At 35.5% G+C, this 14,597-nt stretch overlaps 1 protein-coding gene across 4 annotated transcripts in view; it reads left to right on the top strand.

The window, feature by feature from the left end:
• tai (taiman) overlaps window positions 1–14,597 on the top strand; it is a 68,437-nt gene that overhangs the window by 23,665 nt on the left and 30,175 nt on the right. The gene's annotated exons all lie outside the window — the stretch shown is intronic.

Genomic DNA, 14,597 nt, shown 5'->3' with positions numbered 1-14,597 from the left:
TTTATCAGCCATAATCTTTTGGCAACACCTGAATGTGAGTGTTATTAAAAATACGCATTATCTTGCGTTATCTTGTTCTTTAAAACATGCTCGTAACACAGTTCTGCGTTATTTTCCATTCTTTTTGTGCGTTTAAGGCCATTACTGAAGGGAAACTTAATTTATGTACTATTATTTTCACCAGAGCTAGAGAATTTTGTAAAATAACAAGTTTCCGTAATGAAACAGTCTGCAACCGAACGATAATGAAGTGGATATAAATATGGATAAGATAGTTTAATTGTGCCTTAACAAACTGCGTCTGCGGTGTGCGCTGATAATGTTTGAAGGTTGTAACGGCTGTGAATATTTTTGTATTATTTATTAACTAATTCAGGGATTTGCGCGATATTGATTTACACGTGTTATCGATACGGAAATGTATTTGGCAGTTTGGACAACATCCTGTGGCGAAGAAAGTGAACAAGATGCCGATTCGGAAATTGACTCATTAGTACATCCTTTTATTATCGGTCCGGTTCTTTTGAGACGAGGTTTACGTGTGATAATGGCATCCGTTGGAGCATTTTGGCAAATCCGCGGAGTATCAGTAGCTCTTGTATTCGAGAACGACGCTTGATAGTGTTTTGCGGCGCCCAGTTGACGCTGCGCGTCTGCAATTTAGTCCTGGAATCCTTCTTGTTTCTCTGAAATTTATCTTTATTACGAGTGAGGATAAGCGACAACGCGCAAACTGGACGAAATCCCGAAAAGACGCTGAAAATAAGAATTGACAATGTATTTATACTGCAGACTATTGCGAATGGTAGGCGTTTCAGGTCCTAAAGTAAGATGAAGTGCAAGAGTTGAGAGAGATCGTCCTGGGGTTGTCTGAGTGGATTTGCTTCGTGCTATTGTATGACGCAACTACAAGCGCATCTTCGATAGGTGCAAATCTGAACTGATTTATTACCATTATAAAACCATTAGGTTTAAGTACGTGCAGGATTTGATTTTATCTGTTTCACGAATGCAGCGGAGTGAGACGAAGCGTCACAGTCACACAAATTCAGCCGTAATTTACAGCCAACCTTGAGCCGTGGGCTATAATCGGAATACTGTAACATTGACTCAAATGCACTTTCAGTTTGTCAGGAAGAGTACGTTTAGATTTGCCACCATTATTTTCCAGCCCGTAGCATTATCTTCGGCGGAGCGAAATTGGACAATAAAGTCGTTGGATGCGGGTCTTTAAATCATTTTTCATCTAACCGCTTTCTTGCAATAAAACTAACGACAGCAAACATCGAAACACGTTTAGATAAACTTCATTTTTTCAAGTTTAGAAGACTGAACTAGCGCTCAATAATAAATTTTTTACACCACCTGTTTTGTTTCAATTTAAGGACAATGCAAGAACGGTTGCTTACACAAAAATTGCGAATATGGTCCAACTTTATTTGTGGTTGTAATGAACGACTAATGAAACCAATCTACGATTTAGTTACGAAAATATGTGCTTCGAAACTCTGTAGTAGATATTTAATTAACATTCTTTGTTTGTTTCAGGTATGTGTACTTTACCAGCAGTGGAGAATTTCCTTTCATTAGTCTGATGGGTGAGATTGATCTAGTTTCTAATTTTTGTGTAATAAAATAGTGGTCTAACAAAATATAAATAAAAAAATATAAAAATATAATATAAATAGTACATATTGTTGCTTCATTAAAAATGCAAAATTCGGGTTCAGATTTTATATTTTAGTGTTAGTGACAAGTGATAATTATTGTTCTCGAAGTTAATAACTAGAGGTCTGAATACATAACGAATTGTAATAATAAATGAAGTAATTCGACTGTATTTGAAGTTCGATTGTTAGTATTACTAAGAATTAAAAAAATACAAACGCAAATATCCTTCGTTATTTTATTTATTCTTAACTGACGTATGAAGTTAGGAACTTAATCAGTTTTGTCCTACTACTCGTATAAGATGTTGACAGTTTTTTTACCCCGAAAGTTTATTTAACATGAGAATGTTAAAAAATGTACAAACATTACGTTCATAGATGTAATCTAACTGTTCGTATAGTATTATTTTCATAATAAAGTCTTTAATCTTTATTGTTACTTCACATGAACGTTGATCGTTTGGCTGAATTTAATAAATAAAAGAAAGGCTTTATGATTAGACTTTATCGCAGTGTTTATAGAACAACGTAGAATTATTATTTTTTACTTTGTTCTCGTATTGTTGAGAAAACTTTGAATTCATTACAATGTTGTTCGTTTTACTAAATTAACAGATTAGTAAATATTAAATTACAGAAACGGACGGCTTTTTGTTTTTAAGAAACATTGTTAGAAAGCTTGTGCGAGTAAAAATGAGTGTTTTACAGCTCTTTTTTTATGAGAAAATGAGAAGAGTTCGCGAGTTCTAAACCTTTTTGGGCGTTTTGTTCGCTTTGCTTTGAGGGTTGTTTCACATTTGCTTAATTTCTTTGCTTTTAAATCGTTTTATGACACTTTAATTAAGCGTTCTGTATATTGTATTAACACTCAGACTATGGTTTTATCAAGGTTAGAAAACCAATTAGGAGATAAACATTTTTGCAAATATTATTATAATGTTGTTAATGATAATAGAGCCCCTATTAAAATAACTTCATCTGATAGCAAGTACGTAAATTGCTGTAATAAATCACTGGTGAAACTTTTTCTTATAAGTAAACAATTGAAGTCGGGGTCAGCTATGAGGATAACTTATTTCTGTTGGACTCTGATTCCATTTTCGAATTACATAACTATCGGCTCTTAAATTGTTCGATTTTAAAAAGTGTTTCATAAGTTTTGCGTGTATGACTTTAGGGTCAGGTTCGTTTCCCACGTTACATGTGTTGGGTGTGTACACAGCCTAGAGATATAATTTAAGTACAGTTATGCGACAGTGAATAAGGTATTCTTGTGGCGTGGATGTAATTAACCCCGGGCGAAAGGGGCAAACAATAAATACATTTTGGCGTTTTATGAAACGATAAAAGCAAATTGTTTGTTAAATCGAACAATTGAGAGCACATAAAAGTTGTCTTTATTTTAGTTACATTCAATGAAAATGTTTACCAGATTTTTTCATCGGCAGGGTGGGTAGATTCACAATGCAATGAAAGCAAAACTACAAATTGTTTTAATTACGTTATTGTTCTCGTCATTGAACTTGAGATGTCTTCTGTCCAAGTACAAATGAAGATGTTTTGCATGAGTAACAGTTGAGTATTGTCATTACAATGTAATTGTGCGCATTTGAGGCCTGATACGGTGGAATAATCGCATAACGTATTGTTTCGTCAATGAATCTGCAAGAATACTTTTAGTATTGTTACGCTTTTATTAATTAGCCTCATGAATAATAAACTCAGTCGCTTAACGGTACTTCGTAATGAATTAGTTATTGTAGAATACTTTTTCCATGAATTTAGTTAACTTAAATTGTGAGCATCACAAAGAGATTAGACACACAAGTTCAATGTGTCATTCTCACACTTTATTAGGAGAAAATGGAGCGATAAATAAGCGTAAGAATCTGAATTTGACTTTGCTGAAGACACAAATCATACTTAAGTAGGGTAGGGGGAACGGATGCGCAAAGCGACCTTGCAAATTAACTTGTATTCTAAAGACACTTCGAAGAGTTTTGTTGTAAAACGTTCGCTAGATGGAGCAGTGTTACTGGACAGGTAGTTATCGGGGTCGCGTCATTACTCCACGTGGTTTAATGATGTAAGAGACAGTTTTCTTCAGATTACAGAAAACTTCGCTTGGTAGCAGAGGAGTGTTGAAATGTGTATTTTGTTATTGAACGAGAGTAATGGAGCGAGCAGGAGATAATTTTAATTCTTCTCTCGTTGCCGTATAAATTAATGTTCATTAATTATAATTACTTGTAAGTTTTTGAAATAATTACTTTGTGATGTTTAATTAATTCTGAAATCAGCGATTCGTTGAAAACTCGTGCGATAGGCCGAGTTAATTACGACCATTTATTATTATTTCCTAAGGCATAATGAACGTTTTCTCAGTCCAGTCAGCCGATGGCATACGTGGGTCTAGGTTGATTTTATTTTTCTTTTCTTCTGGTGCAGCTTAGACACACAGACCGATTTAGAAATTGCAGTAAACATTGAATGGAAAGAACAGGTTTCTCTAAGTTACTCTGCGTCAGACAAACAATATTGCCACCTACATGGTCATCATCACAAGTGCATAATAATTGTACAAGGTTGGTCGCGTCCTTGTGCCGTTGACCAAATGGGCTATTGCTCGGCATTCTTCTTCAAATCACGACTCAAGCACTATAAAAGACGAAATTCTACCGCGTTTCAATTTGCTTGACGTGGCGGTGAATTATTGGTCAATATTGGATGGAAATGTTCGCCGAGACAAAATAGACAAAGTGGAAGGTGGAGCAAAAGATGGATCGGACGCCGTAGAATTAGCTTTTTTAGCAAGAGGAAAATTTGCTCTTGTATTTCGCGTACCTTCATTTAAAAACTAGATCTTGTTTTTCGTATTTTGCATGATTTTTTTAATTGGGATAGGAGTTTTCTTGTTCTTTAATTGGGAATAAAAAATTCCCAAATATTTCGACGATGGACTTAACACCGGTCTAAGTAAGCTAGTAGTTCGTTTAAGGAAGAATTTTGGCAGTGCTGCAGGACTGGTCCCAAGTTTTTGGGTCTTTGACCCGCGAAAGGTTTGTGTTCCGACCATCGAACTCTTACACACTGTCGATCCAAATTATTTGAAACGCACACTATACGCATATGCGGTTGGAGCGGAAATTGACCGGTGTTACTAGGTAAAGTTGGTTTACTTGAGCTGAGATTTATCTAATATATTCATATATGTAACGGTACTGCGTTAGAATTGAACATCATCATCGATGATTGTGATGAAAAAGACAGTTTACGGTAATATTTCGAAAACTAATCCATCAAGTCGTGTTTATTTTGTCGCTCTTTTTAAAACGAAATCAGGAAATTGGCAGGAAATGTCTACATGATGTAAGTATAGTGATTTAGCATCGTGGAAGAAGTGATCTGTATCATGATTTGAGATGTAAAAGATGTCAGAGGTCATCCGACTTCGTCACGCTCGTGCACCCGTGGCTTGCAGTCTTTACACCTTTTTGACGCACACTCTTACACATTAGTTATTTCAGGCAGCACAGGTTGAATGTCACAGTCGACGATGTTTTTCTAGCTGTATTTCCCCGATAACGATCGCGAGTTCTGGGTCATCATTATTATTGAAAGCATTTTGTCGGTGCATATTCAGCCTTTGAGCGGATTGTGATTCACAATACTAGATGGAAATGATGAGTTCTAGCAAATAAGTGTTTTTATATCAACTGCTTTCCTTCGGGCTTCTACAAACTGTGGAGCTTTAGGGTAGGGGGTACCGGCCCTCTCGTTGTTTGTTCCGTTATAGTGTTCAACTGGGGACTGTTTCTGTAGTGCTCCAAATTCGTCCTTATCGAGGAGTTATGTAGTTATCAATAAAGTCGAATTTTAAGAAAGACTTTTTGGTCGAAGACTCTCGTAGAGCAGCTTAGTCTCGTTGCGCTATTGACTGGTTTGATATCGTGTATTGAGGTGCTCTCAGATTGGAAATTGTTTCTAGATAGGAGTTGGTAATCTGTTTAAATCGTGATTAATTAAACATACAGCTCGGGCACCGATTCTTAATTAAAGAAAGTTTCAAGAGCAGTGCGCCTATCACATTTAGTTTCAAAGCTGTGTAAACACTTAGTTCTTCTTATAACAACATCCACAGAGAAATTGGCTTTTTGCAATAATTTCTCAGAATTATCATATTTGATTTATATAATTAGATTGACTTGAACAGAAAGTTAAAATGTACAAATCGAGCTTTGAAATTTTTGCGACAACTACTAATAAATTGCGAGTGCAGGTTCTGTGCTTAAATGTATGATAATGATTTGACATTTTAATTAAAAGTAGAGTATGAGTCAAGTTTTGTAGCACTTTTCACTTGCTAACTGCTAACAACCAATTGAGCTTGACATTTAAATCGCCTCCGTCTGAAAACGAAGCGATCACAAATAGATGTGTTTCGATATTTGCCAACCTGTCTGTAACACGCCACAGTCTATTTGTTTTTTAAGATGAATGCTAAAAATGGAAAATCGCTCCTTTCTCGAGTATTGCTTTATTGCTTCAAGTTCAAAGAAATTCGTATTTCAATTTCAAATTGATGTGACGCGACAAATCGGCTTAAATTATTTTTAACTTTTTAAGATTGAAGGTTCTGTAAGAAATCGTTTATTGGGTGTGTTAGGTATTACGAATTTGTCAACAAGTAAAAGTTAAAAATTGAAGCGACAAGATAAGCCTTTACACTTCATTTCACTTTTAAACTCTGTAAATCTTCACTTCGAAATAAGATTTTTTGTAAACATTTTATTACTCATTGAAGCTGAAACGTCTTACGCGAAATAATTATTTTGTCTAAATGTAGAGATCGCAACTTGGTTGCTGCTTCCACGATTTTGCATTATCGCAGTTCATTCGTCAACTGATCAATAAATAGTGCTAGAAGATAATAAATGCTAACGGTACTAGACACAACTGCACGTGAGGTGCACCATGTGCAGCACTGAGCACTAGAGAGTTAATCACCATTTCCGTTTATCTATTTCCGTGACTGCACGGCATTCAAAATAATGGTAAGGTTTGATAATAATGATTGTTTTGTGGTCATTGTTGGTAATAAAGTTATGGCGAAGACCACCTTGATTGGGAGATAAGTTAATTCTTCAATAGAAGTTGATTGCTCAATTTTCAAATCGTGGTCGACACACTTTAACACAACCGATTATTATTATTAATTGAACAAAACATTATTGACGCAGCCGACGAAACGAAGTGCGCAAATATTAAGTCCTTCTTGTGGCAGAACTGAGCACAAAAAAGGTAATTATCATCGACCATATGGCGTTTCTTCGCGGTAATAGCAGTTGTTTGTTTTCATATTTCAGTGGTGTTGATCAGGATACACCTATTTTGAAACATAAACTCTGTCGTAAAATTTCTGAATCTCATTTGATTTTATTACTCTTTAATTGATTTAATGATCAAGACAGTTTCGAGATAATTGATGGTGTTGTACGCGTTTCTTCAATGTCGCTGGAAGTGAATTCGCCTTTGGCAGGAAACCAAGAATAAACGACTGGAAAAATGGCATCCCATCAAGTTTTCCGCTTACGAAGTCGCTCAGAAAAGAAAATTTTGCTGCTGTTATTGTAACAATAAATTTGAATGGCCGAAAATAATAGAGATCAATAAATGGAACTCTTGAATATTTTGTTCTGAGGTGCCACACCCAGCATGATCATATTGTTTCAGGAGTTGTTAATTCGAGAGAAAGTAAACTTATTTAATTTAGCAAATAGGGTTTCACCGACGTTTGATGCATCGTGTCTAAAATTATTGCCGCAGATAAGTACAATTTGCACAGCCATAAATTGTTAATTCACACCGTTACGTTAAGTCTTTTTGAATGTTAATTTTTAGCTTTTCTTGGTCTGTTATTTATTGGCCATATTTCATGTTTTTAACTTCAGCTCTTGCATTTTTAATCGTCTATGGGAGCGGACCGGCGAAGAGAATTTATTGCATGCAATTTTAGATAATGGTGCAGTAGCTACGTTATCTAACTACTTAACATCCGAGTTACTTTGTCCCATGCATCTGTTAAATTTGTCATTCGATCTCCTGTAAAATCTAACCGTAATTTGGTTAAAAACACAGTCTGACGTCACCGAGTTGGGAAAAAGCGAAAGTTACGATCGTTAGCGGTTACCTGTTTTGAAAATCTTGATGTGAAGACCTCGCGTTATTAAAATCTTCCCAGTTTGAAGGTTATGCTCAAAACGCATGAAACAAGACTGGTTATTGCAGTTGTTACTTTTAATTTGACGGCAGGGTTAATCGTAATATCACATTTTTAGTGTGCGGTAATTTATAATAATTGAACTTGGTTTTTGATTAACATCCTGCTCGTCAAGATTTCTTCACGGCTAAAACGATTTATTATATTATTATGTGTAACAAAACAATTCGAGGTTTTTTGATTGTGGTGAGGCAGACAGACGCTGAAGAAATATAAATTCATCACGTGTTTCTCTATGGCTGTCTTTGGATGCAAAAATTCTTACACGATTACACAGATAATTATAGTTATTTGTGACTGTGTATTCTGAAGCTTTGTGAATATAAAGCCGTGCAAAGCATTATGATGTACAATAATGCAGCGCGTGCTTCTTGCGTCATAAATATTTTACACCGATCAAAAAATTTTATTACACGCCGCCACAGGATTGCCCTTTTGATGAGCTAATTTATAAGTTGGAATTTTTTCGGTTAGAAATGGGCTAATGTTTCAGAATCTTTGTTACATAATTACGCATACAATACCGTTAATTTTTATGATACTGCTAAGGTAAACGGTAAATTGAATTATTATTGTCACCGGTGGTTTGATGAAGGACAATTATGGAGCTAGAATATTTATGAAGGCATATCGTAAGAATTTTAGTTGTCACTTTCACTTTCAAAAATTGAAGCGAGTGTGCGACGTTGCGTATTCGAATCATTTTATTAAAAGACATGTTAACTTAATGTATTGATAGATATTATCCACCGACATCTGAAATCGCAGTACTGAAATATCGGCGTTATTTTACTTTCATGATACAGCAGTGCGCTGTAGTGCTGTATAAATCAGACGTCTTTTATCACAAATTTTTAACATAAAAGAGATGCCTTTCTTTTTTGCTTGTCAGCAACTAAGCTAAAATTGCATATGCATGAGTATCCGACGAGCACTTGCAAACACAATTTCATTTAATTTCAACATCGATTAGATAATGGTTAGGACGTCTATATAGTCTTGACAGTGATGTGTACTTACAGATTCAATTATTACCCACCTCTGTTTATTACCGTCCTGCGCCGAGTATCGATTTTATAATCGTAATAAAGGCAGTCATAATAAATATTGTACTTGGATTACCGCAATAATTGACAACAGCAACAGGCGTCTTATTATGTATTTCTTGCCAATGCTAACGTCATTACCGTCTTCTTCTTGTTTTATTTTCACGTGTATTGTGGATAAAGGAGCAGAATTTTTCAAATATCGTGCCATTACTCGAACTGTGTCAACTTTACCTTGAATGACAATTACCTGTATTTCCTTTTCGATTGCTATGATTCATTATTCTGTTTGTACATACATAACAATACAATAAACCGAAATGTGGTTATTTAAATAAATTATTTTTGTGAGCCTATTATTGTTATGCAAATTTAAAATCGAAATTGTTTTTTCGTCTTTGTGTAAATAAACAGAAACGTTACATAATGGACTATAATTTAATCAGTTCTTTAAACGGGTAAACCAATTAATTTGGACCGAAATAATATTAGCTTTGTTAAAAGCTGAAGCATTGTATTAAATGGAAATTAAACGAAAAAATTAATTTTAATTAGCTTAGCTGTTCATCTGGTAATTATAAATTTTTCAAATCCTTAATTGAATTCGCTAAAAGTGAAAATAAATCAGCGAAGTTTAATGCAAGTGGCTTTTTTAAAACGTCACAAGGATGACAATCATTTCCGGCTGAAAGCCAGGTGCAAATGGCTTACCAGAAAATCTTACAACCCATGAAATTCCACCGCTAATACCGCAACTGGTTCTGTACCAAGGGTTTCAAAGCATTTGCATGCATAGTTTTTGAAACGAGGTTTACTTTAGAATGTTGCCGTCTCTCGTGGAAATTTCAAATACATCGAGAAGTTCCAACAGGTGACAAGACTGATTTGGTACACGACATTGTAGGAAAATGGTTTATTCATTGCGTTTTGTGATTAAGAAAGATTGGATATGTCGGGATGTCTTTTAAAGTGGTATTTGTGGTGACATAATGGGGAGTCTTCCTCGAGAAGTGTTTATTTTTTAACCAAAACCAAGCTCTTGTAAACAAGTGACATTTGTTTGTGTTGTTAAGTGTTGTTGCTACTGATCCAACGAGAATATCAATAAACCTTCCACTTACCATTAATTGGTTCTAAAACACAAAGTTTTCTTTACTAGTAAAATTTTGAAAAAAATGCTAAAACCGGTGTGCACATTAATCAATTTTTCGCATCTCCCTGTCGTGGGACTCATTGTAGCTGCAGGAAATTTGTATTGTGTGAAATCATGGAAGGGTGATTTTTTCGAAACGTTATTAAACTAAATAGAAACCTGTTTGCAAATTCCCCTTCTGTGTGCCTGCATAGGCTCATAAAAGATTTCGCATGGTCTCCAATCCTTTTTTCAGCCTGATATCTGCAAAGTTGTGCTGTAGGGGATCAAAAGTAACGGTACACAAAGTCCTGTTCTTATTGCTTCTTGAAAGAAGCTGGGAATGTATTAAAAAATATTCGCCAGTTCAGATGAAATTTATTTCGCAATTTCTACACAATGCTTTGTGGATAATGCGAAATACATCCTTTGAAGGTGTAATTGTTTTTGTAATTTCATAATAATCCTAGACGGAGTAATCAAAACATAACGAATTCTAGTCTTGAGACTTTCATAATATTATACTACATTGTGTATTCACATACATGTCGTCTATTACAATGCACAATGTTGAAAGTAAACTTTAGACTTGATGGGGGATTTTCGACGTTTTATTCAAACGAAGCTGGTCATTCGGGGTTTGCTTTTATGCATCTGAAAATCCCCCAATTGAGAATATGACCGAAAGTAAAACAAGGTTTTTATCGTTTTATACCTCAAAATCCAATTAGTGTTGCCTACGATGGGTTGGCCCAGAGAATTTTTCCGATTTGAATATGTTACGAGATTAGTATCGTGATTACAGTAAATGACTAGGTTCAAGCCAGCCGGTGCTTGAGCTAGTAAGAGCTTCTTCAAAGTTTCTGTTTTTAATGTTGTTTATTAAGAAACTCGGATTCTGCGTTCTTCAGAGACTAAAATAAATATCGCACATTATTTACTTTGTTTTCGAAAAAAACTTACATAACTACAGCTTAATGATGTTATCTGACTGCACGTTTATTTCACTCAAGAAACAGTACTTGGTTCATTACTTTACTGATTGTCAAGTAAACTCTTACTTTAGACCGCCATTTAGATATGCGATAAGTGCGTACATGTTCAAATTTTATACGGGGTTTGATAGATATCTGCAGTTCCGGCAAAAGGCGAAATATTCATCAAAGCGGCGGATATTTTATGTCAGCAGGTGAACACTGAGCTATTTGCATTAAAATTCAAATGTTGAACTACTGCCAAAAGGAGCAGCTGATGATTCCTACTTATTTTACTAATTCGTCCAAATATGTTTTTATTTACAAATAAAATGCAAAGACTACAATGTGTCTCATAAATCGAGGTGCATATGACGGTGATACGATCAGTAAGGTTTGAATATTTAGTATTTGCTCGCACCGTATAACTAATGCGAGAGAAATTGTACAATTTTTTGCCCAGTTTGGTTTAATTTAGCTCATGTTGATTAAAGTATTTTATGTAAATTTACTTTTATATGTAATGAAGCTAAAACGGAGGATGAATAATTAAAGAATTTAATAAAATACTGAAGGAATATTAATTAAAACTTTTTAATTTAAACATTCCTTTTCCGTCTTGCGAATAGACTCCGAATCAATTATGTACATTTCATATTCTTTATTAATACATTCTCCATTTTTTCCTACTTCGGTATTATCTACTCAAAATTTAATAAAACTACCCGACTTGGATTGCTCTCGCATGAATTGGCGCGGCAGTAAAACTCGCCTCTCCAGACGCGAGTAAAATCGTGAAAACAGCTGCTTGATAGATTTTCATTTTAGGAAGAAAAACTATTTGTTTACATCGTGAAACGGTAGTAAATCGTTGAGTGATAGTGAAAATAGTTTTTCTTTGAAATAGAGGGACGTAATTGATGGCTGTGCCGCCACCGATGGAAACGCAGAGAGAGTGTTTTGGGCGGCGGCCGCTTCTCTGCTGTTTGTCCTTGACCCTCGACTAACCTGCCCCACGGCCACAGCTCGATACCACCACCAGCAGGCACTGTTATCGATCGAAGAGACGCCGCCGCCGCCGCCGCCGACGCACGCACTGCGTCTAGTCTTAACCGAATATCACGTCTATGCTTCGTATGGTCTCCGAAATCGATAATGCGACGCGAATGTGACCAGTGGGGTCCGAAACTTAGGTAGCAAGAGAAATAAAATTCGAGAGATAACGAATAGCGTCCTGGATTTATAAGAATCCAAATTACTTTTTTATTGTTTGATGGATGTTCACTCATCTTTAGATAAAGTGGAGAGACTGCGTGCCATAAATTTACAAAACTCGCTCAAGTATAGCGGCTCTAAAACGTAAAACTTTACTCAGAAGGAACATATATTTTGCTATAAAGCAGAAAAGTTCGGGAGTTAACTGTTTTGCGTACTAGATGTTGCTTGGATCTTTATCTTTACGTTCAGTTGAACCTAAAAATGATCGTGGTTAAGTACCTGCTGACGAGTTATGATGTTTAGTTTTATGAAATAATTTTATTTTTATCATTTGCGAAATTTGTTGATAAGTTTAAGGATTTGTCTCCAAATTCATGCTTTTTAAAAGTATTTCTTGGTCATCATTCGATTGACCTAACATAATATATATTCTGAAAAAATTATTTGTTACTCGGTTTAGGACACTTAGATTGCTACAGAAAATTGAGAAAATTTTCTTCAAACCCACATTACATCCTGTGCTCCTTCAAAGGATGGTTCATTAGAAATAAATTATTTTCTTCCAACTAAAAATTAGAACAGCCGACGTTTCATGCATATGTGGTGTGTGAACATAATTGGACTCGACTTTGTCCGCTGATAAGGCAGTTCTTCGGCGAACCGTTGAGTTTCTTTAAATTTTATCGCGTGTAATGTAACCAGGAAAATATCGAAAGTGTCACCTTAATGGTTCGTCAAACATGTCTGATTTTTCCGTGCCGACGCATATTTGCAGTTGCTGTTCAAACAGCGTTCGTATTTTAAGCATTGTTGTGATTCAAGTACATAAATGAGCAGAATAGCAATCGTTTGCTAAAACGTCTGGATGGATAAACCATTAAGACGTCTGGATCCCGCCTAGGGGAAGCCCTTATAAATCATTAAAAAGCCAGGTCCGGAACGGCAGGGAAGAAGAACAAGCGATTACGTTGTGGTGGCATCAATTTGAGCCTCTTCTTGTGATCTTTAATCCGCATTAGTGCAAATTTATACGGATGTTTCGTGTAATTTAGTTTCCCGGTCTGTAGCAGTAATAAAGAAAAATATTTGTGTCTTCAATTTTATTAACGACACTGCACCTCCCAGCATTGAAACGTAAAATATTTTGCCTCAGCAGCGAGATGAGCGGGATAATGGCCGTTCGAGGAGCAAGATTAAGTTATTCAGAAGCAATAGTACAATTCGTTACAGAGCAGATGAAATAACTGTCTTTATAAGTGGTTGCATTTTTGAATGATTCATGTTAATGACTTTCTTCTATTAAGTTTGGAAATGAAGCGTTTTATAAATACGTCAATAATAGCTCCTTGAATTATTAACTCTTGAAGGGTGACGCTTTCAGACTTTAGCCAAGCCTTATATTGAAGTCTGTGGGAGTGAACAAACTCTGAGTTTGTATTGCCTGTGAATTAAAACCTCGCGACACCACCCACATCTGATGAAAGCGTAAGCAAACAACAAAAAAATGATAAGTGGAGCTAGTAGCGGAAGTGTTTCCTCTGAAAATCTGCGTAACATGTGTCATTAAACTTTTTTATGCAATGGCGACAATCTAACCAACTTCCATTTGTATCAATCGCCCGATAAAATCCAAGGCTTTTCTAATAATTATGATAATAAAACTCGATTTGTATGATGAGCGCTTCTTAGTTATACATCCAATATCATTTTTCTTGCTATCTCCTTAGATCTTGGTTTCACACGTAGTGCCACAAATCCGACGACTCGTTATATTTTGCATATTATTCGTGACAGTTGTGGATAATGGCGTTTCTATTTAAAGATGTGATTTTAATGGTCGCCGCAAATCACGATAAAACACATCAGCGACCATTTCTATTGACACTTTTTAGATTTTTGCGATTGCCGCCGCTTTGTTGCACAAAACTTTGAGCCAAGTAGCAGCGATGCACGAAAAACTGGTATAGATACTTGTCTAAATATAAGATTTGCAAGAAGTTGCATTTAGAGTTAATCGTGCAGTTCCAATGCGATTATCTCTGGGAATCTTCCCAATTTATAGCAGCCTTTCACTGCTTATGCTACATCATGGTCTCTAACGGCCATCGGAAACGATGATAATACGAAATGCAGTCATTCAAGCAGTTTGCAATATTGTCAAATAGGTGTTGATTTTTGCCATTAAATTGAAGTATCTGTCTAATTTAGTTTGATTGCTCCGTTATGCCAGTTTATCAGAAGAATTGTTGCTGAATTTTTACAAATATCTCACAGCTT

Source organism: Tribolium castaneum, chromosome 5 (assembly GCF_031307605.1).
Source record: "Tribolium castaneum strain GA2 chromosome 5, icTriCast1.1, whole genome shotgun sequence".
NCBI lineage: Eukaryota > Metazoa > Arthropoda > Insecta > Coleoptera > Tenebrionidae > Tribolium > Tribolium castaneum.
The sequence above is the reverse complement of the archived record's forward strand: the minus strand, read 5'-3'. Positions and strand labels throughout refer to the sequence as shown.